This window comes from Pinus tabuliformis, chromosome X (assembly GCF_031772625.1).
Source record: "Pinus tabuliformis cultivar Carrire ecotype Pingquan chromosome X, CPIR1, whole genome shotgun sequence".
NCBI classification, from domain to species: Eukaryota; Viridiplantae; Streptophyta; class Pinopsida; order Pinales; family Pinaceae; genus Pinus; species Pinus tabuliformis.
The window spans coordinates 1,104,302,677-1,104,330,245 of NC_142308.1; the positions used below are offsets into that span (position 1 = coordinate 1,104,302,677).

At 31.4% G+C, this 27,569-nt stretch overlaps 1 long non-coding RNA gene across 1 annotated transcript; it reads right to left on the minus strand.

Moving 5' to 3' along the window:
• Positions 1 to 9,950: 9,950 nt before the first annotated feature.
• LOC149143673 (uncharacterized) lies at positions 9,951 to 10,878 on the minus strand. The gene is made up of 3 exons (XR_016265043.1): positions 10,615 to 10,878; positions 10,463 to 10,530; positions 9,951 to 10,372 (listed from the first exon to the last, which is right to left on the minus strand). It is a non-coding gene; the product is annotated as an uncharacterized LOC149143673 (long non-coding RNA).
• Between the last annotated feature and the right edge of the window lie 16,691 nt (positions 10,879 to 27,569).

A 27,569-nucleotide genomic window follows, 5' to 3' on the forward strand; every position in this document is an offset into this window, starting at 1 on the left:
CTATACCTTTAGAAGTTTTTTATTGCTCTGAATTTGTACAAACAATTTTGATTCATATTTTCTAATTTTATTACAAAATTTTAAAATTTTTATAGTTTAAAATTTAATTTTAAACATATAAAAATTAATTTGTCTTTTTTTAAATTTAAATATTTAAATTATGCTAAGTTCTTGGCCAAATTTATAATTTGATTTTTTAATTATAGTTTTATTAAATTTGAAAAAGAAACCGTAAAAACTTAAAACATTGTTTTTCATTTCACATGGATCGTTGTATTGATGACAAGTAAAAATTCTAATTATTGAGAGTGGTATGTATAAAGTAGTTTGTTTTTTTTTTTTTTTGAATTATACTATTTTATGCGCTATTTAAGTTGAATTTTTTTTTATGATTTTTGTAGTTAAGCGTGATTATATAAATTTTTATTATAATATTTCTTATTAAAATAATATTTTTCTTTATTTAAATTTTAAAGAGTTTTTTTTGGGTTAAAATATTGTATATTATTTTATGAAATTAGAGATATATCATATACTAACTAATGCTTAGAGGGAGGAAGCAAATCTAGACCTCTAAAGTAGTATGACTTTGTTATAAACTGACAACAAACTCTCTTGTCTGGCCTTTTGCTGTCTTGTAACAATACAATTCACAATTCAGAGTTGGTTTCATCTATCAGCTTTCAATCTTGTTGAAAATGAGGGATTGGACTCTAGACACAAGATACATTCCAACTTCCCAAGTCCAACAAATGCTTAAGTCCATAAACTTAGCATTCTCTTCTTTCTTTACTCCTCGCATATTGAAGTTCATTTCTACATTACCCCTAATTCTAGGCCGTGTCGAGATTCAAAGAGGTATTACACTCATGGACTCCAATATTGACACAGTCATAGAATCACATAGGACAAAACTAGGCTCTATTGAATGAACTTCAAGAAAGATTTTTTTTAATCCAATGGTATTTTCTGGAACCTTAAATGTTCAACCTTGACAAGCAGTCGCTCATGTAACAATATGCTTTTGACTTTTGGAAAAAAATTAATTTGTTGAATCTTTCCTGTATATTTTCAATCTACTTTCATATCTGCACAAAGTATGACAATTTTCGTCTTTCATATCGGAAAGAGTTTTCTCTGAAGCCCGCCTACCTTTGAAGCATGAAAATGTATTCCTCAAGAGGTCTCAAATTGCAAAAGTTCACCACAATCCATGGGCATGTTCGTAGAAAAACATTGACTGAGCATTTCTTGGCACTATTGTTCATATCTTTAATAAAAGGCTCCTCAATCAATTGTAAAAGTTATCATAATTCTGCCCTTGTTGTCAAAATAAATAAGGCATTCACACAGATTAGTGAAAGTTGAGATGCAAGAGTATTTTAAAGAGAGTTGCCTTATAAGAGGAAGTTGACACTCACAAATTTACATAGAACGTATAATGAAAGGCATGAAAAATATAAAAACGTCATTAAATTTTCATTTGACGGGCAAAGGAGATTTGAAATTCCAGGCCTGCATGCGAGTCCTTTAGACCTCAATTTCTTGGGTGGCCCGCGTCTTTCTACATGGAAACTGCAATGTCACTTTATTTCTTTGTGCAGAGTGGATGACAAATAATTTGTTTGTGTTGGGTCTTGGATTCATACCTTTGTGTAGGGAATTGCACTCTAGCTTTGTGTATCAGATATCCTTTTACCAGAGTTGTCAGACATCTACACCATAATGCTTTATTAACAGAGTTGTCAGATTCGTACTCGACAGCAATGCCGTGTCCAATTGCGATATTAAAATAACAAACTGTGGTTTCGATTTCACGAAAATCTTGCACATCAGATGAAGAATTATGCGCCTCAATAGATCACCATTGCTCCAAACTGTGTTATTTGAGAGTTTACTTATCGTTTAATGTTCATTCACGGAACTTCAGCGCTGCTATTGCTTCCTTGAGTGAAAATTGCTTGAACTGCTGAGGTTAGGTTATGTTTCAACGTTGAGCAAGAATAATCAGGCCGGGTTGCTGTCGTTGTCAATGAACATAACATGTCTCGATCCGACGGATCAACATCAACCTCCACGCAGATCCCCCAAGTTACCGAAAGTCGAGGCCCGGCTGGAGAGCCCACATAAAGATAGGCCAGCTTGGACACGTTAGGTATCTGAGTCCACGACACTAACTAATGCGCTTTAAATCACTTTGTTCGCCATGTTCATTGACAGCCGTTTTGTAAGGAAGCGGACGAAACAAAGGTAGCTCCTGCACTTTGGATACCACGGTTCGTAACGGAGAGATTTTAATTATTTTAGGTAAAGTATATATTTATTTTAATTTTCGAAAATTTTGACCATTAACTCAATAAAATTGTAACTTCTAATAACTTTGTTTTACCTAACTATATAACGATAGATCATTAAATAAATTAATGACTTATTAATTTGATGAACCGTAGCTTGAGGTATGGGGATCCAAATTAAAACTTGAAAAGGGAACGGATTGTCTAGCTTGAGGTATGGGATCCAAATTAAAACTTGAAAAAGGGAAGGGATTGTCTGGTTTAATGACTTATTAATTTGATGAACCGTAGCTTGAGGTATGGGGATCCAAATTAAAACTTGAAAAGGTAACGGATTGTCTAGCTTGAGGTATGGGATCCAAATTAAAACTTGAAAAAGGGAATGGATTGTCTGGGGAAATTTCATTGGTAAAATGTAAATTTTGATTTAAACGTTTTTTAATCTGGATTTTGAAGGTAGAAATAGATTCAGTTCTAATCAAAATCTTAAGTCACTTAATTTTATTCTTTGACGGTTATAATTTAAATTTCCAAAAATTTCGATCAAATTTTTAGAGTGATAGAAATTGCACTCCACCAGTGATAATGATATATGCTCCAATGTAGTAGTTATTAAACCTCTAATAAGATTATATGTACTCGCTTTTTCTTATTAGAAATCTAGAGAGTTTTTTCTTGCTTAAAAAAATAGAATAACTGAATTTTTCATTTTTTTAATAAATTTTATAAAAGGTTTAGAGGCAATTTTTTAAAATTGTTTAAAATTTTTAAATTTGATTGGTATAAATTATATTTTTGAATTTTGTTTTATAGTATTAAATTTATCTGTTTCGAATATAGATTTTAAATAAAAAATCATAATTTCAATATATATATATATATATATATAAGAGAGAAGCTCATCTCAATACAATACCAAATTATAATCATTGCTTTATCTAATCTCATTCTTTTTTATTAAAATTCTTTAATTTGATTTACCAAAATGGTATCCGATTGTAATTAATTAACAATAATATCTCGATTTCTCAAATATATCCAGCAACTTCCAAATAAGATATTTAGTATAATAATAATAATAATATCGATAAAAATAAATAAATTAATAAATTTGATATTTATTTATTAATTTTTATTTTATTAATCTTATATCATCATTTTTAATAATAATGGTATTGATAAAAAGTAGATATTTGATATTTATTTATTAGTTTTCATTTTATTAATCATATATCTTCATTTTTAAAATTAATAATGTTTATTTGGTTTTTTTAATATTTAAATAGATGTGCTTATCTCTATATTCTATCCCAAAAATATAAAATATATTAACAATAACAATATAAATGAGCATTTTTAAAAATATATTATAATATTAAACCTATTAAATTAAAAGTAAAATAATTTTATTTATTTTGAACAGCTTTGTTAATCTTTATCTTTTCAGCTCAAAGTGGAGCCCTCATAAATGCGAATGGGCTAGTATTTTGTTTTCTCGTAATTAATGATTTTGAACACATTTCTAATCGAAACCCAATAATCAACGGCGGGTTTGATTATTTTTTTTAGTTAAAAACCTTTTACAAAAAAGTTAGGAGATTTGATAATTTCTGGTTAAAATCCCTTCACATTTCTACGGTTCCACTTGGGTATGAAGAGCTTAGAATTATTGATTTTTTTAAAAGCATTTAAAGTTATAATTTTTTCAGACTACAGTAGAGCTCTAAAAATTGTGAAGGGGTATTATTGAGAATTGATCTAAGTCATTCATTTTCATTATTTTGGATGAATTTTTTTCACATTGTATGGAGTTTTATTTTGGTAAAAAAAAAAAAAAAAATCAAAACAATTCATTTAATTGTACAAGATTAAAGGGCTTTACTTTCCTTGGATCAAGGGCTCTATTTATTTAACCAATGTGAAGCTCCAAGAAATAGAATGGGGCCCTTGATTTTTCATATTGATCATGCTTTAAGGAAATCAATCACTTAGCCTTCATCTCTTTTGGCCAAAGTATATCCCATGGAAATAGGAAATGGTTTGATAAAAATTGACCCAAAGTCATTAAGTATGATACTAATTACATATTTTGATAGGAGATTTTGTGCACTGTATCACACGGTCTTGTATATATCCTTTATCAATTACAATAAGGGCTCACATGGTCTTGTATATATCTTTTATTAATTATAATAAGGTCTCTACTTTCCTCGGATCAATGTGAAGCCTCAAGAAATGTAATGGGGCCGTTGATTTTTCAATTGATCATTCTTTAAGGAGATTAATCACTTAGCTCTGGGGTCAAAGTAGATTCCATGGAAATAAGAAATAAAAATAAGAAATAGTTTGATACAAATTGACCAAAGCTATTAATTATGATTTGAATTGCATATTTTTATGGGAGATTTTGTAATATATCACATGGTTTTAATTATGATTTGAATTACATATTTTGATGGGATATTTTGTGTGATTTTGTATATAGATTTTAAATAAATGTTTTTATTTTATTCATCATGGTAGGTGAATTTAAGTTTTAGAGTATGTAGAGAGGTAATATTTCCAAGAAATTCACATTATGACTTTCTTCTTCTTTCTCTTCTTTTTGTGTTTTCTTCAGAATCTCTAATTGTGGGAACTTAGTTTTATTCCTAAAAAAAACTTGACTAAGTAGAATAAATTAGATGGTGATTTTTTCTGTAGGTTGTTTGTGGCCATTCTAAATTGGAAATCATTATTTTCTTGTTTGATGATCACATATGTGAGACTTCTATTTTTTGGGTTTTAGAAATCTATCTCAAAAAAGTAAAAAAAAAAAAAGTGTATTATATATTATTATTTTCAAGTTGTGATATCTCATTAAACTAAATACTTTTAATCACTTATTAGTCCCTTCCAACGTAGGACTATAGCATTGTATTTTCCTTTTGACCATTATTTGTTTATCATTGACCAAAACAAGTTAAAAGTTGTAACGTTTAACTTTGAAAAATAAATATAACTTTAAGGTCTTATTGTAGCCTTTGCACAATACAATTCCATGTGCATAATTGCCTCACATTTTTCTACCATAATTTATGGATCCAATTGCAATATATATATGTCATGACTTTTACATATTTTTGCTTTAGTTGAACCGTCTCGCTAAAGACTCTTCCCTTCATTCCCTTGAAGACAAATGGGTTAATTACTTTTCTCCTATGTACTTTCCCTCTCACTCTGAGATTCCCTCTTTTAAATATCCTCATCCATGCTAGAAAAAATGTTTAACTCATTTGAAGATAGAAGAATGGAAGAAGAAATAGAGAAAATGGATTTTACATTTTGATGGGTTATAAAACGAAATGGATTTTACATTTTGATGGGTTACAAAAAGAAATCCAGGGGTGACAGGAGGGGAGGCAATTTTGGTCATGTCTGAATATCAAAGATTTAACCACATGTATTTTGTAAAATTGTGCAAATTTACGAGTGGTTACTACTCACCAAAGATTTATGCAAGTCATTGCTAGGCATTTGTTTTTTTTCAAAACCATAATTTTCATTTGAGTGACAAGGACTACACTCACATACAATAATTGTTTATTCAAATAATAAATAAAATTAGGATTGGAAACATTCTTAATTTTGAAATGGAAATATGTTTTATTTTACTTATAGGAAATATAATTTTGATTATATATTTCTTTAAATTGGATAATAAATTGATTAAATTATTTTCTTAAATAATGATATTTTAATAAAATTTAATAATATGTATTTATATACATACATACATATATATATATATATATAAACATTGAGAAATATTATCATATGGTCAAACGAAGGGTGAGGACATTTGTTACTGGTTGTGATTGCCAAACTAGGTTGATTCATCACCCTTATTCAAAGAGAACCATACCACCTAGAATTACTTTCTTGTGGTTCTTAAGGGAGCACTAACTCATCACCCTTATTCAATGAAAACTAGGGCACCTAGAATTACCCATTGGTGGTTAGTAAGACAGTCACCCTTATTGAATGAAAGCTAGGGCACCTAGAATTACCCACTGGTGGTTTGGAAGGCGAGAAGCTTTCACTAGTGGGTCTTCGGCCATTAACCAGTTTCCTTAAATCCAATAAGCATGAACTCTTAGCCAAACATAATGTTAGGATATCTTAATCAATCTCAATCTTAATCTTAATATGTAAACATTTCATCTGTAATCATGTAAATATAAATATTGTTAGAACGTTAAGGTGTTTAAATTTTGTTAAATTTCTTATTTCTTTTTAATATTAAAAATTTATTTATAACTTTCTTTGAAATAAATTATTAGAAAAATATTTTTTTAATAATTTAAATAATAGTTTATAGATGATAAAATTAAATTATTTTTTCATATAATTATTAAAGGTAAAATATTTAAAACAATATATAGTTATCATTAATATTTTCAAGAAATGTATATTTTTTTAATTATATTTAGGTGTATTATTAAATCACTATATGGTATGGTTATTTGTTCATCTTAAAATTGTATTTACTTTTAAAGGTTTGATCTGTTAGTATATTTGTACACTAAAATTTTAAGGATATAATTTGTAACGTAAATTCTTCTACAAGGTTGGTTGGAAATTTAGTTCAATTATTAAGTGTAATGGGAATTTTTACACTTACAGATTCTAGATTTTATATTCATTTGAGTATATATATATATATATATATATATATATATATATATATATATAATTTTAAATTATTTAATTTAGTATAAAAGTTAAAAATATATATAATACATAGTAATTGATTGATAAATAAAATCAAATATCAAATATTAAAGTAAAAATTTATAATTAAACATTTAACTAATTACAAATATATAATAAAATAGTTAATTGAGCTATTTTAATTCAGTTATTATTTTATCTTAACAATTTTACATTAATGAAGATTTATTTTGTTTATTGCATTTCAAGTGTCATTTTATTTCAACAATACCATATTGTTTTATTTATTAAAAGTTTTTTTCTCTTAAATGTGGGAAAATATATTATAATTTAGTTGTCAAACATCAATGTTGTTTGGTAATGTAGGTTGTTTCATCATGGTTATTCAAGGAAAACCATGACACTTATAATTATCTTATTGTTTGTTCATATGGGGTAAACTTTCACACCTGTCAGATCCATGTGGATCTTGACCCGTGATTTCTTACATCTAAAGAAAACAAACTCTTAGCTAAACAAATACAACTTTAAACATTTTTTTATTGATATTTTTTTTTACTTCATGATTTTATCTCTAAATTTTTAAAATTTAGATGATCAAAATAAAAATACATTTAGTGAACTCTGCATTCCCCCATTAGGCGTTTCAGGTTTTGATTTTATAGAATGACCCTCTCTCCTTATCTAATTTCATATTTATCGTTGTTTTTACGAAAGCGCTTTACGGCAGTAATATGGGAGCTACCACCTCTAAAATATACGGTAAAGGCATTAGATGAGTGGCAAGTCAAATAAACCATACAGTAGAGGCATTAGATGAGTAGCAAGTCAAATAAACAAATCCCCGTTTGGCCCCCAGATTATAATGCCCAAAATCAATACGACTGGCTTCGTTGTATGTTTGTATCAAGATCTTTTCCGAATCTATTTGTAGGTGTATATTATTTGAATCTAAAATCTATAAAGGTTCTTGCAATCTATAATTCGTCTGCTATCTATTAACAATCTGTTCGATTCCAATATTTGTTCGCTTGTGTGGAATTTGTCCGAGTTCTAAAAAATTGCAGTGCTCTTTGAGAATATAATTCCATTTACTTTCTATTTACTTGTTAGGTATTATAATTGTTCATCGAAGTGTTACAGTTAATTAGTTTTTAGTAGAGTTTGATTGATTTATAGTTCAATTTTACCATAGCAATTTATTATTGATGCTTCTACGTAATTTTATTTAACTATTTGGTAATATTGAAAGGAGTATTTCTACTCTAGCTTTCATTTTTTAACACGGTGAGCACCAAGTCACATAAAATTCTAGAGAAAGTAACGTGTCGTCAAATGTCCTGAACGCAGAAATCTGAGGAGCTCAACATTAAGAGGAACGGAGGGTAACTAGCGGTAATTTAAAAAAAAAGAAAAATTCACTGGCCATCGACCATCGCACCCATACTCAGAAAGCATAAATCGATGACTCAACGCATATGCGGAGTATCGGGAAGTGAGCTAACCTAACATCAAATATGCATTGTAACAAGGCTTTCTTTCTCGCACGGAACACGAAGGTTAAACAAAGGTCCAAGGGTGTGGCTGAAGTTAAAATCTTCAAATCCCTATCTGTTTAAAGTCAATAGGTGAGAAACGCTGCTCCATGAACTTTTTTTTAGCAAAGTCATACCTTTTTTGCTTAAGTCTAAGCTGTAATGTCCTAAGTGATTGTAAATATTTAATTATTACAATAAATAAAATAGTTATTATTATTTAAGTTTATGTATTATATTTATTATTTTGATTAAATTTTGCATTTGTTAAATCGAATTTATAATATTACTGATTGTAAATATTTAATTACTACAGTAAACAAATTGGATATTACTATTTAAATTTATATATTTATTATTTTGATTAAATTATGCATGAAACAAATGTCTTTATAATGACAATCATGTAAGTCTCACATGTCAGGTAGTTATGATAGGCGGTTACCTATCTCTAACTAGTACTTTGTAGATTTATTCTCTAAAGAAATAGATAAGAGGGTATTGGTACTTGAGATGAAGAGAAGAGATGAGAGGAAAATGAGAGATTTATGTGCTGATATGTCAGAGATATTCCAAGAGCTAAGTCTCGTTAAGACCAGATAGATGTAAAATGTTAAGACTGCTAGTCTTGGTTTGCACGTGGGTGACAACTCGGGGGAGACTTTGGCCGGAAAGTGAGTCTCATGGTTGGGAGGAAAATCGGTGTTTTTAGTCGATTTTGATTCAAACGATAGATGTAAAATGTTAATACTGTTAGTCTTACAGGAAACAGTATGCATGTTTGCACGTGGGTGACAAATCGGGGGAGACTTTGCCCTGAAAGTGAGTCTCATGGTTGGGAGGAAAATCAGCGTTTTTAGTCTATCTTGATTCAAACACCTCACAGTAAATATTACCGGAATTAGATAAGTATACAAAACGTTCTGTAGATTAATTATAGTGTTAAAATAAAGATATGTATATTAATAAAGCAGAATATATATACTAGTTCAGTTAAGGCATAATGGCCACTAATAGAACTTATAAATTGTATTCTAGTAATCTAGAGTGCTAGTAAGTTTTAAAGAAAACTTAGTAAGATCTATTGATTAGAGTAGCAGAGTTCTTTTAAAATGATTACTCTTTAGGGTTTTAGCATGCAAATACTCTTAAGGGCAATATAAGATCTAAGGACAAGAATTTCCAGAGTTAGAACATTTTAAATAACGGAAGAAGTTACAGTTCTAGTAAAAAGAAATATATATTTCTACCATACAGCTAAACATTACAATGTAACAAAGGTAAATTCTACAACACCTTAAAATGCTCTAAGGGGATACCAGTGATAAACAAGAAGTTCGTTCTGTAACCAACCATATTTTCTTTACTTAATTTGAACAAAAAAGGAAGAGCTATCAAACAACGCAAATAACAATAACAAATTTATCATTTAGGATTTAGGAAAAATCTGAACCCAAAACTGAAACCCCAGTGAAATAAGGGGCAATTCAGTGATTCGGCTAAACGATACTTCTATATTAAGCCACAAAATAACTATTAAAGATTTACATATATAGTGTAGCAATGATGGAACGTGGGTCAAAACCCCAAATCACTTCCAAAAATAAGGATAAGAACATATAAACCCTATGAAAAAAAATAGAACAGACTATAGTCGGATGGCTGTTAAACCACTTCCGCAAGAGATGAAGCCTCCAGACTAGAAGAATCCGGAATAATTTTCACATACCCAGGGGCTGGACAAAGAACAAATCTGAAACCTTTGGCAGTATTCCGGGAGGTAAGCTTCATTCCACCATTCTCGAGCCGCTAGAAGACCTCCGGCGAAACCTAGCAATCCAAGAGATAAGAGTTAGTTACACGAAACAATAGTTATGAAATACAGCCAAAGACATTCAAACCAAACTCCAAAAATTATACCTGGCCAGGGCTGCAGCACAAAGCATCTCCTTCAAAGCGATGAAGCACCAACAAGACTCGTCGTGAACCTGAGAGCCAAGAATAACATCAAAGCAAGATTATGACAATGCATGAGGAAGAATTTCAATCATGCAAAAGTGATAGAATCGAACTTGGGTTAAATCCGAAGCCTGGGGCCGGAAACCTAAATGCTCTGCCAACGGAAAACTTAACACCGAAAATACATCACAGTCTAGCTGACAATGGAGATAAGGGTTTCCATTCTGTCGTTAGATGAACTCAGTACACGGAGGATCATCGATGAGAAGATCTTCCCGAGGAGAAGCCAATAGCTGGAGAGTGGACAGAAGGCTCTAGAATCCTGCTCCCGCCATCGCTCGGGAGGTCAAGTTCAATGAATTAGAACTAGGTTTAACAACTCGGTAATCACAATAAAGATATTTTGTGTGTACAGCTGGGATTCCATTAAATAATAACATTGAATGAATATCCCTATTACCTATTATGTATTCACTTGGTATAAAAGCCCTTAAATATAAATGACAAGCACATATAGTTCGATGGTTTAAAACAATGTTGATATTTGTATGTATAAACTAAATTCAATTGATATTTGTATGTTTAAACATTATTTTTTTTAATGGTGAATGTGTGGAGACATGACAGACGCATAAAAATTTGTGCCTTTTTGGTCGAAGAACGAAAATCCGTGAGCAAATTCGATCATTTTTTGTTAAGACGAAGCACGAAAAGGTGTGAAAAGTCGAGCTCTTTTTTTTTTTAAACCAAAACCTTTGGGATATTAGAACTTTGTACACCGTCTATTTTGTGTGGAAGCTAAGCAACAAAGAAGCCAACATAGAGGCATTAGTATTGTACGCAACGACTATGTCTACAGGTGGATTTGCTTGTTAAGCCGCATTCTATCACCGCTTAACAAATAGGAAAAACAAGACGCTGAGAAGGGCAAAGTGACAACAGGAAATTTTTGATATATTTTTGAAAGATTTGGAAACAAAAATGCAAAACAATGTCTTCGCATTGAAACTCATAAAAGAATGTGTAGATAACAACATTCTTCCTCTCATTGCAGATGCAAAGACAACCAAAGAGGCTCGAGACACCCTTGAGAGAAATTTTGGTGAAAGGGGGAGTAATCAGGTTGAAAATGAAGATTTTGGTGAATCTTATTGTGTTCAACCACAAGTGGATGGTGATTATGAAGAATTTGCAGAAGTCGCAGAGAAAGAGCACGTAGATGCTTGTGAATCCCACTACCCACAACTACAAGTGGATCAATATTTGGTGAATCCAACAACATAACTTACTGATGACAGTGAAGTTTTAGTTGGAGCAGTCAATGCTATGGTGAATCCAACAATTAATATTGTTGATATAAAATTTGATGAAAAATTGTTGGATAATAATGAATGTTTGCATATAATACAACAAAAACATCATATCAACATAATTATGCTACTCGGTGAGATAAGCTCGGTGAGATAAGCTCGTTTGAGTCTCAAAACCAAGTGGAAGACAACTTGTTTGCAGCGACACAAGTTAGTAAAGAAGTGGAAGACACAGAGACAGAGATAGAGGCAGAGGCATAGAAGGAAGACCACAAGGAAAAATCTCTCATTACAAAGCAGAATGAATATGATCCTACAAATGTTTTTAATCTTAATTTTAATTTTGAGTGTGCAGATGTAAGCAACAACTAGGAAGAAGAAAAAAATTATGAAGAAGAATTAATGTTCCTTGAAAAATGTCTTGCAACACCATGTCTTGATGAAGTCTGTGTAGAAGTTGCATAAATGAATGTTGAAGACAACGTGGATGATGAAAATATTAATGAAATTTTCAGGTATCGGGGTCGTGAAGAGATAAATTTTCACTGTAAACTTACCCTAAACTTATATTGCAACACAATATTGATGATGAAAAGTACAACAAAACGTGAAATGTGGGAGAAATTCACATACAAGATGATTTTTGCAGAAGTCGAGGACATGCTAGACAACGTGGAAAAATGGAAGAGCTACACGAGCAAATGAAGAATCTGAAATTTGAAGGCTACAACAACAACAAAGAAAAATTGAAACAATTTAGAGGGTATCAGAAGTCTAGGACATGCTAGACAGTGTGGAAAAATGGAAGAGCTACACGAGCAAATGAAGGATTTGAAATTTGAAGGCTACAACAACAAAAAAGAAAAACTAAAACAATTTAGAGGGTATAAGATTTAGAAGAAAAGAAAATGAAAAAGAGAAGGAAATATGGTTGATGACATTTTTTTTTTAAATTGTAAGTCTAACTGAGAAATAGACCAGTAGACATCTTAGTTTAAATTTTTGTGATTGTAATTAAGGCGTAGTGTTGAAAAATCTGATTCCAACCACCTCCTAGGTGTCGTAAATATTCATCCAAGTGTCATAGCCACTTAAAATTCTGTCCAATTAAATTGACTTGTAGTTCAATCTCACTATAGTGATTTTTTAATAGTGTCTTCTCTAAACAAAGCTAACCTCGAGCAAACCACAAAATTACCATCATACATCTTACTTTCAGTCAGCAATTTTATCTTTTAACCATTTTAGACTTTGCATGTCTTCATCCACTGGGCAAAAAAATTGTTACTGCGTAATTATTTTAGGTAAATTTCACTCAACAAATCAATAGCACATGCGAAGAGAAATTATACCGCTCAAGGGATCACCATTTCTCCAAATTGTTTTATTTAAGAGTTTCATTATTGGTTAGGGTTCATTCACGGAACTTCAACGCTGCTATTGATTGGTCGAGTGAAATTTGCTTAAAGAGAGATTATGTTTAAAGCATAGTTACCAAGTTCGGCTGTACCAGCCAAAAAAATTCGGAAATTCGCTGATTCGGTTCGGTATGGCGAACAATTCGTTATTTTTCAATCACTATGATGTGTAGAACAATGAAGTGCAGACTCTGTGTAACCATCTATCTAAACGTTGACAAATAGCTCCCGAATAAAATTATAAAGTAAATCGAGTTTTACCCATGGAAATTTGAGAATTGAAAAATAATATAGCCATTTTTAATCCTATTTTTTTTTTTTTTTAATTTTTATAACAATTTTATATGGGTACTTTTTTATACGAGGATTATCCAGAAAATTAGAAAAAATATAAACAATAATTTTTATAAAAAAACAATAATTTTTATATTATAAAAAAAGACTATTTTTATTAAATTTTTCTATAAAATGCTAAATATCATTAACAATTTAGTTAGAAAATTGATTATTTTAATCTTAGTTTAATTTTAATATTTTATTATATATTATTTACAAATTGTTCTACAACATAATATAGTATAACCCAAAACAAATTGCTCATACTAAAATGTAAATTTTTTATTGAATAATTAATTTTATTAAAAATGAATCAATATTGCCATTAACATTAAATAACATAAATAGCTCAGCAATTAAAGTTGTAAATAAGTAAACATAAATATACTTGGTATTGAAAGATTGAATGAATTTTCATATAATGATTGTTTATTAAAAAAAATGTATGAGTAAGATATATAGTGTCGAATTTTTTCCATATTAAATTTTACAGAATCAAATTTTTTTTGTATCGAATTCGAATTTGATAACCATGGTTTGAAGAGAGATTATGTTTGTTATGTATGAAGGATGCTTCTGGTTTTAGTTTTTCTCGACCCGAAATATTCATGAAACAGACATTTCATATGAATGTTGTGCATTTTCACAAATGGTCATTTGTATTAACCTCACTTACTTGCCTTGCCTCTCGACAACTTATTCTTCCCGTAAGGTTGCGCTCACAACGTCAGCGATTCAATGAAGTGACTCTTCTTTTTACACGCCAACGGAAATGCGACGCATTCTCTTGTCCGATACCCATGCCCAACTGCTGTGACGAGGAAGGAAAAAGTAAAGAAAGTTCGCCACTTATAAAAGTTGGTTAAATGGTCCTCGTAATACATGCAATGCCTGGACAGTTCCCGTCTTTCGGGTGGCAAGAACAAACACCTCGGAGCACGGGCTCCCTTGGTGTAGCATTAAAATTAGTCAAGGTCATCAGCTAAATTCTCGCGGGGATTTTGGTGTTTTATTTATTTGATTTTAAATTTTAATTTTTAATTACAGTTTTAGAAAAATAGGTTGAGTGGATTTAATTGTTAAGAGTATGTATTTTTTTGGTAAGTTATAAGTTCAAAATAACAGTGGTAGAATATGTATACTTTGTAGATTTAATAATCAAATATGTATTTGAAAATAAATCCCTTATCCAAAAAAAATTCTCATATAACCATTATGGTTTGATTTAATCATAATTTAATCATTTCATCTCTGATTTTACGATAATTTTAAAATTAAATAATAATAATAATTTATAATTACTCATAAAAACATGTCTCAAGGAATCAGAGAATCTATGCTCCACAAATTTTAAAACCCTAAATATAACCGATTCCAATACCAATAATATATGTCTACACATAAATATGTTTCAACGTTGACCGAGAATATGGATGTCGTTGTCAATGACCATAAGATGTCTTCCGAGTCTCCGACCCGAGGGATCAACATCAACCTACACGCAAATCCTCGAAGTAACCAAAAGCAGAGGCGCCCCTGGAGAGCCCACATAAAGATAGGCCTTGGACACGTTAGGTATCTCAGTCCACGACACTAACAATGCGCTTTAAATCACTTTGGTCGCCATGTTCATCCACAACCGTTGGTCAGGATGCAGATGAGGCCAAGGTAGTTCGTGCACTTATATTGCGATACCACTGTTCGTTAGTGGACACATTTAATTATTTAAAGTAAAGTTTTGTTTTAATTTTGGAATTCTTTTACCAATTTTTTTTTTGAATTTTAAGAATACTTAATAAAATTATAATTTTTAACAACTTTGTTTTGTCTAATTATAAGAATCCATTATTAAATAAAATGGATTTTTTATTAATTTCATTAATGGCAGTGTAAGATATTGGGACTATGGGCTTCGAGTATGCCTTAAAACTATTTTTGTTTGGTTAAAAGTTTTGCTTCTCTTTGTCCAAGAGTTCATCTTCCTCCGACATAAAGAAACGGATTAAAGGCCCAAGACCTAGAGGCATGGTTTTCCTTGAAGAAAGGTGATGAGTCAGTCTGCATTTGCAGATAGTAATCAGAGATGGTTATCCTCAATGTTGGTTTGACAACTCAATTATGATAGGTTTTCCCACCTTTAAAAAAACACTGGAGACCCAAATTAAAACTTAAAAAATGTGCTTAGAGCTTCCGTCTTTTTAGCCATGTAATTCCATTAAACAAGTCCAATAAGTAGAGATATATTCTCCAAGCTATGTGCACTATGCAAACATGAAACTCACTCACTTATCAAATAACAAAATTTTCTTATATGATGTTTTTGCTACTTTTTATTATTATTAATTTTGTTAAACTTTTACATGATATTTTTTTTTAGAATTGTAAGTTTTAGTTTAGTATATGATGTTTTTGCTTATTTTTATTATTATTAATTTTGTTAAACTTTTACTCTATATTTTTTTAGAATTGTAAATTCAAGTTTAAATTTCTTAAAATTATAATATTAGTTGTATAATTTATATTTTTCAATTTTTTTTTACAACATTGATCTTATTTCAAAAACATATTTTAAATAATAACAAAAATTATAATTTTGACAAAAAAATATATTACAAAATTATAATGAAAAAGACCAAATCATCCCAACATAATATCAAATTATGTTTATTGATATTCTAATGAGCAAGTAATTAATTGAAATGATAACATGTATTTCTCATGAAAGTATTCTAATGAGCATAGGAGGCAAAGAAGTTCACCTTTTGGGTAACCAGAAAATTTTAGTTTAACAATAATGATAAAGGATAGGGTTAAATTTAATATCTATTTATCAATTTTTATTTTGTTAATCATAATTATATATTATGTTTAAAATTAATAATATTTATTTAATATTTAAAATATTCAAAATGATTGTCTATATTTTTATTTTATATAAAATAAGTTGAAAATATTAATATAATATTTTAAAAATATATTACAATATTAAAAATATATATATAAACAATTCGATTAAAGTTGTTAATGACTCAAATCATCAAAAAATTATTAAAATGATTGAGTGATTGATTTTATTTTAATTGATGATTTGGAATACATTTCTAGCCGATACCTTAAAACCAATATCCTAAAAAAAACACTAATGGGTTTGATATTTTTTTATCAAAACCTCTTCGCATTTTGAAGGTTCAATTGTGGTGATTAGAATCATTAATGAAAGTCAAAATCCTTAAAAAAACACTAATGGGTTTGATATTTTTTTATCAAAACCTCTTCGCATTTTGAAGGTTCAATTGTGGTGATTAGAATCATTAATCTTCTTTAACAGAATCAATAGTTATAATATTTTTTTAACCAAAGTGGAGCCATAAAAAATATGAAAGGATATTGGTTGGAATTGATCACATCCATTGATTTCTATCATTTTGGATGAACTTCCTTTACATTTTCCAAGGCTCCCATGTGGTTGGAACATATCAAAGCCATTGAATTTATTGAATAATGTCAAAGGCTCCAGTTTTTATTTGGACTAATGTGAAGTTCCAGGAAATGTGATAGCGCTCTTGATTTTTTTTAGGAAATCAATAGCTTAGCTTTCATCTCTTGGGGCTAAAGTAGAAGTTATGGAAATAGAAAGGGATTTTATAAAAATTGATCAAATCCATTAATCTTGATATAAATTATATATTGTGATGAGATTTGTTGTATACTATATCATATGTCTTGTACCAGCAATCTATAAATTAGAATGATTTTTAAATATATATTTTTTTGTTTAATTCATTGTGGTGGGTGAATTTAAAATTTCGAGTATTTATAGAGTGGCAATATATCTAAGAAATCTAAAAACAAAATTTAAAAGTAAAATTTTTGTAGGCTAAGGTATGATTCCATTAATATAAAAATAGAGAAACTATGTACATATAAATTCCGTCACCTGCCCCGAAGGGAAACCAGGTGAGCTTCAAAAATAAGTCATGTCCCATGTCCAGGTGAGTATATGGGCAGATTGTCTAAACAGGAAAGAAAATACTACTGTTCAACCTTAACATACTAAGCAAAACTGCGAAACTACGAAGACAGAACTGAAATGAAAAGCTTTCTATGATAACGAAACTACCAAAAAGAGTGATATGTAAAAAACCGTCAGACGCTACTGCTTCAGGTCTTCTGGCTGAAGATCAGGTTCCACCTTAACAATGCCACCATCTCGGATGAGCTGACTTAACTTATCGATCTTCCTGTCCTGCATCATGAGAGTAATTTGGAGGTTCTTCAGTTCTTTTTTCAGATTTGCTTGGGCAATGTCCACCATCTCCGCTGCTACCTGTTCCATAGACTTGGCAAGCAGACGCTTCAGACCCCAATAAACATGAAGAGATTGTTTATATAGAGACATGGGTCAGGGAGATAATGCTCCCAATCCGCCATCTCTGGATCCGATTGCTCCTGCAAGGCCTCCTCCTCCAGATGGTCTACAAAAGTAAAATTAACGAGCCATCCGCAGTTTTAAATATCCAACAAAATACACAACCACCAATAAAACCACCATGTTTACTTTTTTAAAACTCATTACTCAATTATATAAAATCGTATACACCTTTTACATTAAAGCCACGTAACAACTTAACGATGCGATCTCTTCTACTTTGTTGGATCCATAATAAATGGATTTGAAGGACCCATTTACAAAAACCCCTTCAAAGATGAATTTAGTTATGGTATTTTATATTCATACTACAGATTTGGTGCTTAGTTCAACTGCATGTAGGCATTTTAGCACTTACCACACAAGATCACTGTGGAAGGCGTACTGTGACACTGAATGATTCGCTTTACTCGCCATTTACACTCTCTTTTTTCTTGGAGCATGTGTCGCAACCTTTGCTTTTTATTGCCATGCTGTCCTTAATAAAGGCCCTGCTGGATCCAATTCCCTTGGTTGTAACTTTAGCACTGGATGCGAGTCATTTAGACATCAATTTCTTGGGTAGCCCGCGTCTTTCTACATGGAACCTGTAATGTCGCTTTATTTCTTTGTGCAGAGTCGATGACAAATAATTTGTTTGTGTTGGGTCTTGGATTCATACCTTTGTGTAGGGAATTGCACTCTAGCTTTGTGTATCGGATATCCTTTTACCAGAGTTGTCAGACCTCTAGACCATAATGCTTTATTATGTATTTTACAACAGAGCTGTCAGAGTCGTACTCGACAGCAATGCCGTGTCCAATTGCGATATTAAAATAACAAACTGTGATTTCGCTTTCACGAAAATCTTGCACATCAGATGAGAAATTATGCGCCTCAATAGATCACCATTGCTCCAAACTGTGTCATTTGAGAGCTTACTTATCGTTTAATGTTCATTCACGGAACTTCAGCGCTGCTATTGCTTCCTTGAGTGAAAATTGCTTAAAGAGAGGTTAGGTTATGTTTGTGATGTATAAAAGATGCTTTAGTTTTAGTTTTTCCTACACGAGATGCTCATGAAACAAACATTTCGTGCGAATGTTGTGCATTTGCAAATGGTCATTTGTATTCGTCTTCCTTTCCCGGACAACTTATTCTTCCTGTAAACTTGCGCTCACCCGACGTCAGCGATTCAATTAACAGACTCTTCATTTTACAGACCAATGGACATGCGACACGGTCCTGACTCGTAATACATGCAATGCCGGGACATGTCATGTCTTCCACGTGGCAAGAAACAGCACCCCAGTGCACGCACTCTCTCTGCCAATCCTGTACGCTAAAAATTGGAGTTGTCTATAATGCGACTTTTTGAGATTCCGGTGACGGAATCCGGTGGAAGAAATTGAGATGAAATCATGATTTGTTGCAGTTAAAATGGTTTTTTAACAGCATATTCGGATTCAGCACCCTGAAAAACCCTTGGGACGGTTTCATTGTGCAGAAATTAGCTATCAAACTTGGATTCCAATAAATTACTGCCGGATTTTCACCGGAAAAAATCGCCGGAAAGGCTTTCAAAAAGTCGCGTTAAAGACTACTGCCTAAAAATTAGTCAAGATCGCTAGATAAATTTTAGCTGGGATTTTAGTGTTTGTTTTATCTGATTTTCCCAGTGATAATTGCTCATGCCTCAAAGGGTTAGAAAAACTCTTTTCCACATGTCTTAGAACCCTAAATGTAGCCTATTCCAATATGCGTATACCAGCCATATGCGTATACGCCTAAATCTGTTTCAATGTTGAGCAAGAATAATCGGGCCGGGTTGACGTCGTTGTCACTGAACATAACAGGTCTTCCAAGTCTCGATCCGAGGGATCAACATCAACGTGCTCGCAGATCCCCGATGTTACCGAAAGCAGAGACGCGGCTGGAGAGCCCACATAAAGATAGGCCAGCTTGGACACGTTAGGTATCTCACTCAAAACAATGACAAATGCGCTTTAAGTCACTTGGCCGCCATGTTCATCCAGAGACGTTTGTAAGGAGCGGAATAAACAAAAGTGGGATACCACTGTTCGTTAGTGGACAGCTTTTAAAATAGACAGATTTTAATTATTTTATGTAAAGTATTTTCTTTTTCGAAAATTTTGAGCATTAAATCAATAAAATTGTAACTTCTAATAACTTTGTTTTACCTAACTAGAAGAATGGATCATTAAATAAGTTAGTCACTTATTAATTTCATGAACCTACCTTAAGATACGGGGATCCAAATTAAGACTTGAAAAGGGAAGGAATGTCTCGAGACAAAACAGTACACCGTAGTTGTTTCGCACATAGTTAATTTTTTTACTTCCCAAACTTTTGATTTAAAAGTGTTTTAGACTGGATTTTGAAAGTAGAAATAGATTCAGTGCTGTCAAAAATTGTAAGTCATCTAAAATTTTATAGATTGCTATATATAATTTAAATTTCCAAAAATTTCAACTTGATTCAAGAAAAATCTATATTTTTATCTCTACTTAAACTATTTAAAAAAAAAAAGAGTAAAACTTAAAGATTGCAATCAGGTTTTAGACTATGAGGGAAGATCATAAAAGACCATATATTCAATAAAATTGGTAAGCCATATACTTAATGAGATTTGAATTTAAATCTGATTGATTTCACCCCACCAAAACTTTCTATGAAACCACATATCACTATCTCTATAAACACATATCACTATCAGAAAATTTTAATTTAATAATAATAATGACATTGATAAAAAAATAAGTTATATTAACCAAAACTTTCTATCATACAACATATCATTATCTCTATAAAAACATATCACTATCTCTATAAATAGAGAACTTTAATATAACCACAATAATAATAATATTGATATTGATAAAAAGTAGGTTAAATGTGATATTTGCTTATTAGTTTTTATTTTATTAGTAATATATCATCATTTTTAAATTAATAATATTTATTTAATAATTTTAATATTTAAATTGATGCCCCCTTTTAATGATTGAGATATCCTGTTGTCGCAGTCGTTGAGTTATCAGGGAAAACCCTACGATTTGATTTGATCCCTGATTCGAGCTGATTTGGTTAACGCAAGGGTTGGGATTTGGTTTTGGTTTTAGATTGGCTTTGGATGGTAGATGTCCACAATTCCGCTTAGTATGTGCAAGTCGTTGGGTGATAAATATTGTAATGCTAAAACTCAGTGTGGCATTTATTAAGCGTCAAATAGTTTGCCCTATGATATCTATTAAGTTTAGCATGGTGAAAGTTGGATGGTGGCTTATGGTTCTACCACTTACGTAGACTTTCCATGGTTGTTTATGTGTATACCTATGATATAACATTGTGTAATTCCAAATGTTTTAATATTTACAATGTTATAATGTGGGTTATTTTCGTATTGAATAAGGTTGTTTATGGGTTGATTGTTTATTGATATTATGATGTGTGGTTATTTTAAATGTGGTTCAGGGATGGTTGAGGTTTGACTTCATAATTTCCCAAAAAATAAACAAAATACTTAGCAACATGAAAATGGCTAACTAAAATATCCCCTAAAATTTATATCATCATAATTTGTAGTTATAATACGATATATATATATGAATACAATTTATACATATCTGAATTATCATTAATGTTTTATCACATATTATCATTAATGTTTTATATTTTTAATAGTTTTTTAATATATGTTATATATGCATCACGGTGGATTTATTTTTTTTACAATATAAATATAATCTATGATTAACCATGGTAATAGTTTATTTAAATATGTTTTATTATTTAGAATAATATATATAATATACACAACAATTTCTATATATATATATAATTTACTATCTATATATATATATAATTTACTAAATTTATAACATGGTTGATACATGTAGTAACATTTTATTAACATTAAATTTATATATTTATATGATTTATAATGTATAGGTTTTTATATGTCTATTAATATCATATTTATATTATAATATTAATATTAATATTAATTCTTTTTGTTTTACATGTATACACATATATGTTTCCACATTATGAGAATGACATGTGAAAATTAGTTGGAAAGGAGGTAGATATCGACATATAAATCAATCAATCAATTTTAATTTCAAATAGTCATATATTTCATATCATGGAGCAGAATTATGGGAAATCTTTGTCATTACAAATATGGAAGAGAAACAAAAGCAATAGAGCTATGAAAATGGAAATCAAAGCAAAGTGAAAATCTCAAAAAATAAGGAAAAAAACAATTCAAGAAGTGGCATTAACAAGATGTAAATGGAGGGCCCCATAATTTTCCAAAATTGTGGGACGTGGTTGAGGCCTCAATAGAAGGGAAACTTCCTAGTGGCATAACGTTTGCATATAGATTATGATTGAGGCAATACTTACATCATCAAAAACATATCTATATGTATAGTAATGATATGGGGTGAACACTTAAGAAGCATGGTATTAACTCAAAAACATTCCACGTAGTTCCCAAATGGATTTTAGAATGTTTCAAACCCCAATTCACCAAACTAGGACCCACTTAAAATGGTCCTATGAGCTAAATTCCTCCACTTTTCCACTCTGAAAGCATCAATATGGATGAAAAATAATATAATTATCCAATCCATATCATACCTCCCCATTTTTTGAGGTTTTTGGTCCCCAACAGCTTTTATTGAATGAGGTGAGAAAGTTCTTCTTTTACCTTCTCCTTGGAGTACAATTTAGGATTGTTGGGAAGTTCCTTCAACCTATATACCAAAGTTCATGCTACCCCTATCTTGTAGTTCTAGACCTCTTCTACAAAATTGTACTATTTATCAACACTTCCTAAGAAACTGGTGCCAAATCCTCTACAAAAGGTAGAGCTTGTTCCTCTTTTTGTTCTAGCATGCAAGACTCATAGAGTTTCAAATTTTCTACATTCACAACTAAGTAAATGCACATGTATGGGGGCAGACTAAGTCTATAGGCATTATTTCCAACCTTTTCCAATATCTCAAAGGTACCATATCACAAAGCCTTGAATTTTTTACTAGGTCTCTGTAACCTCTCCTTATTCAATTGTAACCATACTTTGTCTCTCACCTTGAATAAATTCATTGTTTTATGTTGATAATGTTTGGCCTTATATTTTTATTGTGACATTTTTAGTGTCTCATGTACATGTAGATGGATTTTCCTAATCTTCTCAATAAAATTTTCTTCCTTTAACGAATCCCTTGTAATTTTTTCCCTCACTCGTCCCTTCTACCCATATGAAATATCCATAGGTGAAGGTGGAAAATATCTAATACAAATTTTAAATGGGGATATACTAGTAGATGTGTGGACTGATCTATTATGAATGTTGTATATATACCAATTTTTTATCCCAAGTATTTGGATGCTATTGAATGCAACCCCTCAAAAGATGTACCAAAGTCCTATTGACTACTTTTTTTTTTTCTAGATTTGTTAATGGATGGAATGTTGTAGACATATTCAGCTTTGTGTCCATCTTATCCCACAATGTAGTCCACAATGCACTGAAAAATCTTGTGTCCTTGTATGAAATGATTCTCCTTGGTATCCCAAAGTGCACCCAAAATTTTCCAAAGGACAAGTTCACTGCTTCTTTCTTGGATGTTAATAAACTTCAAAAAATCCATAGAAATTATTTCCAAGGATTACTGGGAATAGGAAGGGGATGATATATATCATATTTCCTGATACTAGGGTTGTTGGTATAATAGAACATGCATCCTCTTATGAACCTAGCTATTCTTCTTGCATTCTGGGCCAATACACATACTTCTGCAAGTTGGCCACTATTTTCCATGCACAAAATTGTCATGCAAACCTAGAGGTGTGAGCCTCTATAATTAGCTACACTCACTCACCTTTAGGAGCAAATAGCTTATTTAATATGTTTAGTGACCCATTCTAGAGATGGTAATAAACTATGTATCAAGATTTTGCACATGAATCTAGCTTTGCAACTGCTAAAACACCTCCTTGACATCCTCATCCTCTATATATGCCTCTCTTTATGCATTATGGGTGAAAGGATCCATGTGCATAATAGCTACCAAAGATGTGATATTTGATGTCGGTGGCCTTAAAATCATGTCATATAACTTGTTTTTTCTTCCCTTCTTGTACCTAATCACTAAATCAAATTGTTGTAAGAACCTCATTCACTTGTAGTTTCTGGTTTGTTGTAGCTTAATTTAGGTTTATAGGTATTGTAGTGGTTGTTGATCTATGATGATTATTGTCTAATTTCCCATTAGATAGTGTTTCCACTTCTTCATGGCTTGCACTAGGGCATAGATATCCTTGTCATAGGAATGGCATGATTTCAATTTCAGTTTCTTAACCTAAAATGCAGATTTTAGGGATGTATTCGGTTTTGCATGAATGATATCCTCGGCTTACAAAAATTTTCAATCAACATTCTTCTGTGAAATTATTATTTGATTATGCATTCATATTTCTATTAAAATTTGGGTTAATATTTTTCTTTGCAAAATTGCATAACAAAGAAATGATGTAAATTGATACAAATTCATTAAGCCACTACAAGTTTTCTAAATCCCATTTTATAATATATGTGAAATGGATATTAGATATTTTTAGGGGGTCGACTCATAATATCGTCATCATAAAAAAATCATATACCCTAATCATAGTTTAGGAGAAAATAGTAATTCCTAAAAAAATTAGCAAAATTGACTTTCAAAATCTCCTAAAAACAAAGTTGGGATAGTCATGACATGGCGCATCCAATGGACACATTTTAGTTAAAACCTATTTCTAAGAGAGAAAGTCCTTGTAATCTAGTTTATATTTTTATTTAATCATTTCATTCAGTGTTTGTTAAACTATGCACTATTATTCCAATAAAATATGCATTATTAAACTATGACTCATAGGTATGTTCATTAGTATTTTTGAGATATGAAAGTATCATATTTTTAAAACTTGTTTACAAGAGGTATAACTAATCATTCTACTTTAATAATGTAAATTGAGAATAGTATGAAGAATTTGTACTCAAAAGAGACACAATTGTTCTAAACTAGAAGTCACAGATAATTTTTCCTTGTAGATTATTCTTCACGAAATTTGATATATGATTTAGTAGGAAGAGAGTGAAGGTTGAGAAGGACAAGTCCCAAAATTGACTTCATTTCATGTAATGGTTCTTCTTAATGAAATCCTCTCTCTCTCTCTCTCTCTCTCTCTCTCTCTCTCTCTCTCTCTCTCTCTCTCTCTCTCTCTCTCTCTAAATTTTTGTGATGTATTTAGTTCTTGAATTTTTATCTATGTTCTTGTGATTAAATTTCATGAAATATTTATATGTTTTCCTCCACTCTCAACATTCAATCCTTTTGGATCTTAGAACCCAAGGTCAATATAATTGTTATCAGAGTAGGTTACCACTCCATGGGAACCAAGGTTTGAATCATTTTTGGTTTCAGAGTATTGCAACAATCTCCAAACTCGTTTTGGAATATTTAGATTCAATTTTCTAAGCCATAAATTATAATTGTTGTTAAATACACACATGGAAAAGACAAATAGGAAAGATAAAACATTAGAGTGCATTTTTTATTAACAAATAATATACATTTATAGTACATGGTGTGACCATTGGGTTGCACATCCCAAGGTCCCTTGGACTTCCTTAGTCTATTCCGCTTCTACACTAACCCATAGAGGATTAGGTGTCCAACATTCCCCCCCTTAATCCGAAGGGTTATGTATGAGTCCAAGAAGAGAGTTGTAATAAAAAATGTGCAAAAATGCATGGCAACACTAGGCTGAATGTGCTCTCTCAAATGTCGATATAAAGGGCGGTGGTTTAAGGATGACCACCAACACTGGAATTCTTAGTGCAGTTCCCAGAACTCTTCCAATTTTGGAATGAAGCTCAAGTCTTCTACTAGAGGAAGTGCTCCTATTGTTTTGAAGAGGGAAACCTTCAACCATGAAAGGGAGGTCTCACCCCGCATAAAAGGGAGAACTTCAACCTTAAAAGGGAAGTCTCAACCTATGATGGTTTAAGGATGACCAACAACTCTTGAATGCTTAATGCAATTCCTGGAACTCTTCAAAAACTGGCAAGAAGATGAATTCTTCTGCTAGAGGAAGCATCCCCAATTCTATTCCTGAAACTCTTCCAAAACTGGCAAGAAGCTGAAGTCTTCTGCTAGAGGAAGTGTCTCAAATTACCAACTGAAGGCATGCTTAGGGGAATCTTTGTCTCTGGCTACAACTCTGAAACTAGTGTGGCAGGTTGTGGCTCAGGCTCACTTGATGTGGCTTTGAAGCTTGTGGATGACCATCATTTCCCCCCTGTCAGATACAAAGTGAGATGATGGAGAAAACTCAACTGCAAGACTATTCAATATTCTTGAACAAGTTCTGACATGTAACTGAAATGTGCTCTTGGCTGTTGATGCCCATTGCCAAGAAGCGATCCATCGAAGATGAATCTTTGTTCTTGCAGGAGGTTTGTTTCTGAAGCATCTGTTTGAAGAATGACTGGTTTTATGACAGTGCTTACGTAGATGAAGATAAAAATAGTGATCTTTCACATGGCCAAATCGGTCACAGTGTTGGCATTTCACAATCTATTGTTGTTGCTGTTGTTGTGGAAGAGGGGTAGAATATGGAACAGCTGGAGGTGAATTGTCATGAGGAGGAGGTGAAGATGATCCGTCCTGAAGCAATCCAGCACTTTGAAATTGGATTGGTTTGGAGTATTCTGGAATGTGAAAGGACACATCCTTGTCATATCCAAGACATGTTATGTGCTTGTTATGGACAAGCTCTTCCAAAGGTTTGTGGTGGACTTGGGAAGTGCAGACTAAATTTTTGCATCTGCATATACAATTGTTGCTTTATTGGGCATTGGATCTAAATTAATTGTAACATTATTGTCTTGTTGTTTATGAGAGTTTGTTTCAATCTTCTGAACAGAAACGGGTTCAAAATGATGACTCCACTGCTTTAATTCTTCTTGTTGTAGTTGAGATTCAAGTTGCAAAAAATCAATCTTTTCATGTACATCTTGTAAACAACTGTGAATATCGGTGAGAAAATCCTTGCTGATTTTCATTGTATTATCCATAGTAGAGAGTATTAGATTGTCGAGTGACTCTAATATTGCACCAATTGGAGCCATTTTTAACCTCAAAAAAATAGTAAAACTATGAGGATCTCAACACACTCCAAACACTAATGCAATGCTAAGACAAAGAAGCTCTCAATAGTCTCCTCTCAAAATTAGTTCAAATATCAAAAACCCCACATGCTATAACTCTTCTGCTAAACTAAACATGATGTCCATAAATAAGAATTTCACTACACGAGATATTGGTTGCACTAGTCCTTTCCCAGTCTAGCCCAATTTTTCACATAAAAGGTGGCTTACAAACCTATACATAATCTCATAAACTGCAAAGCTAAAAGCATATAAGAAGCACCTTACGTTTGCCAATTTTGAAATGGCAGATGATGAAGTGCTCACTCCCGAAACCCTGGGGTGAAACTTTGTTACAAGTTTTTCCAAA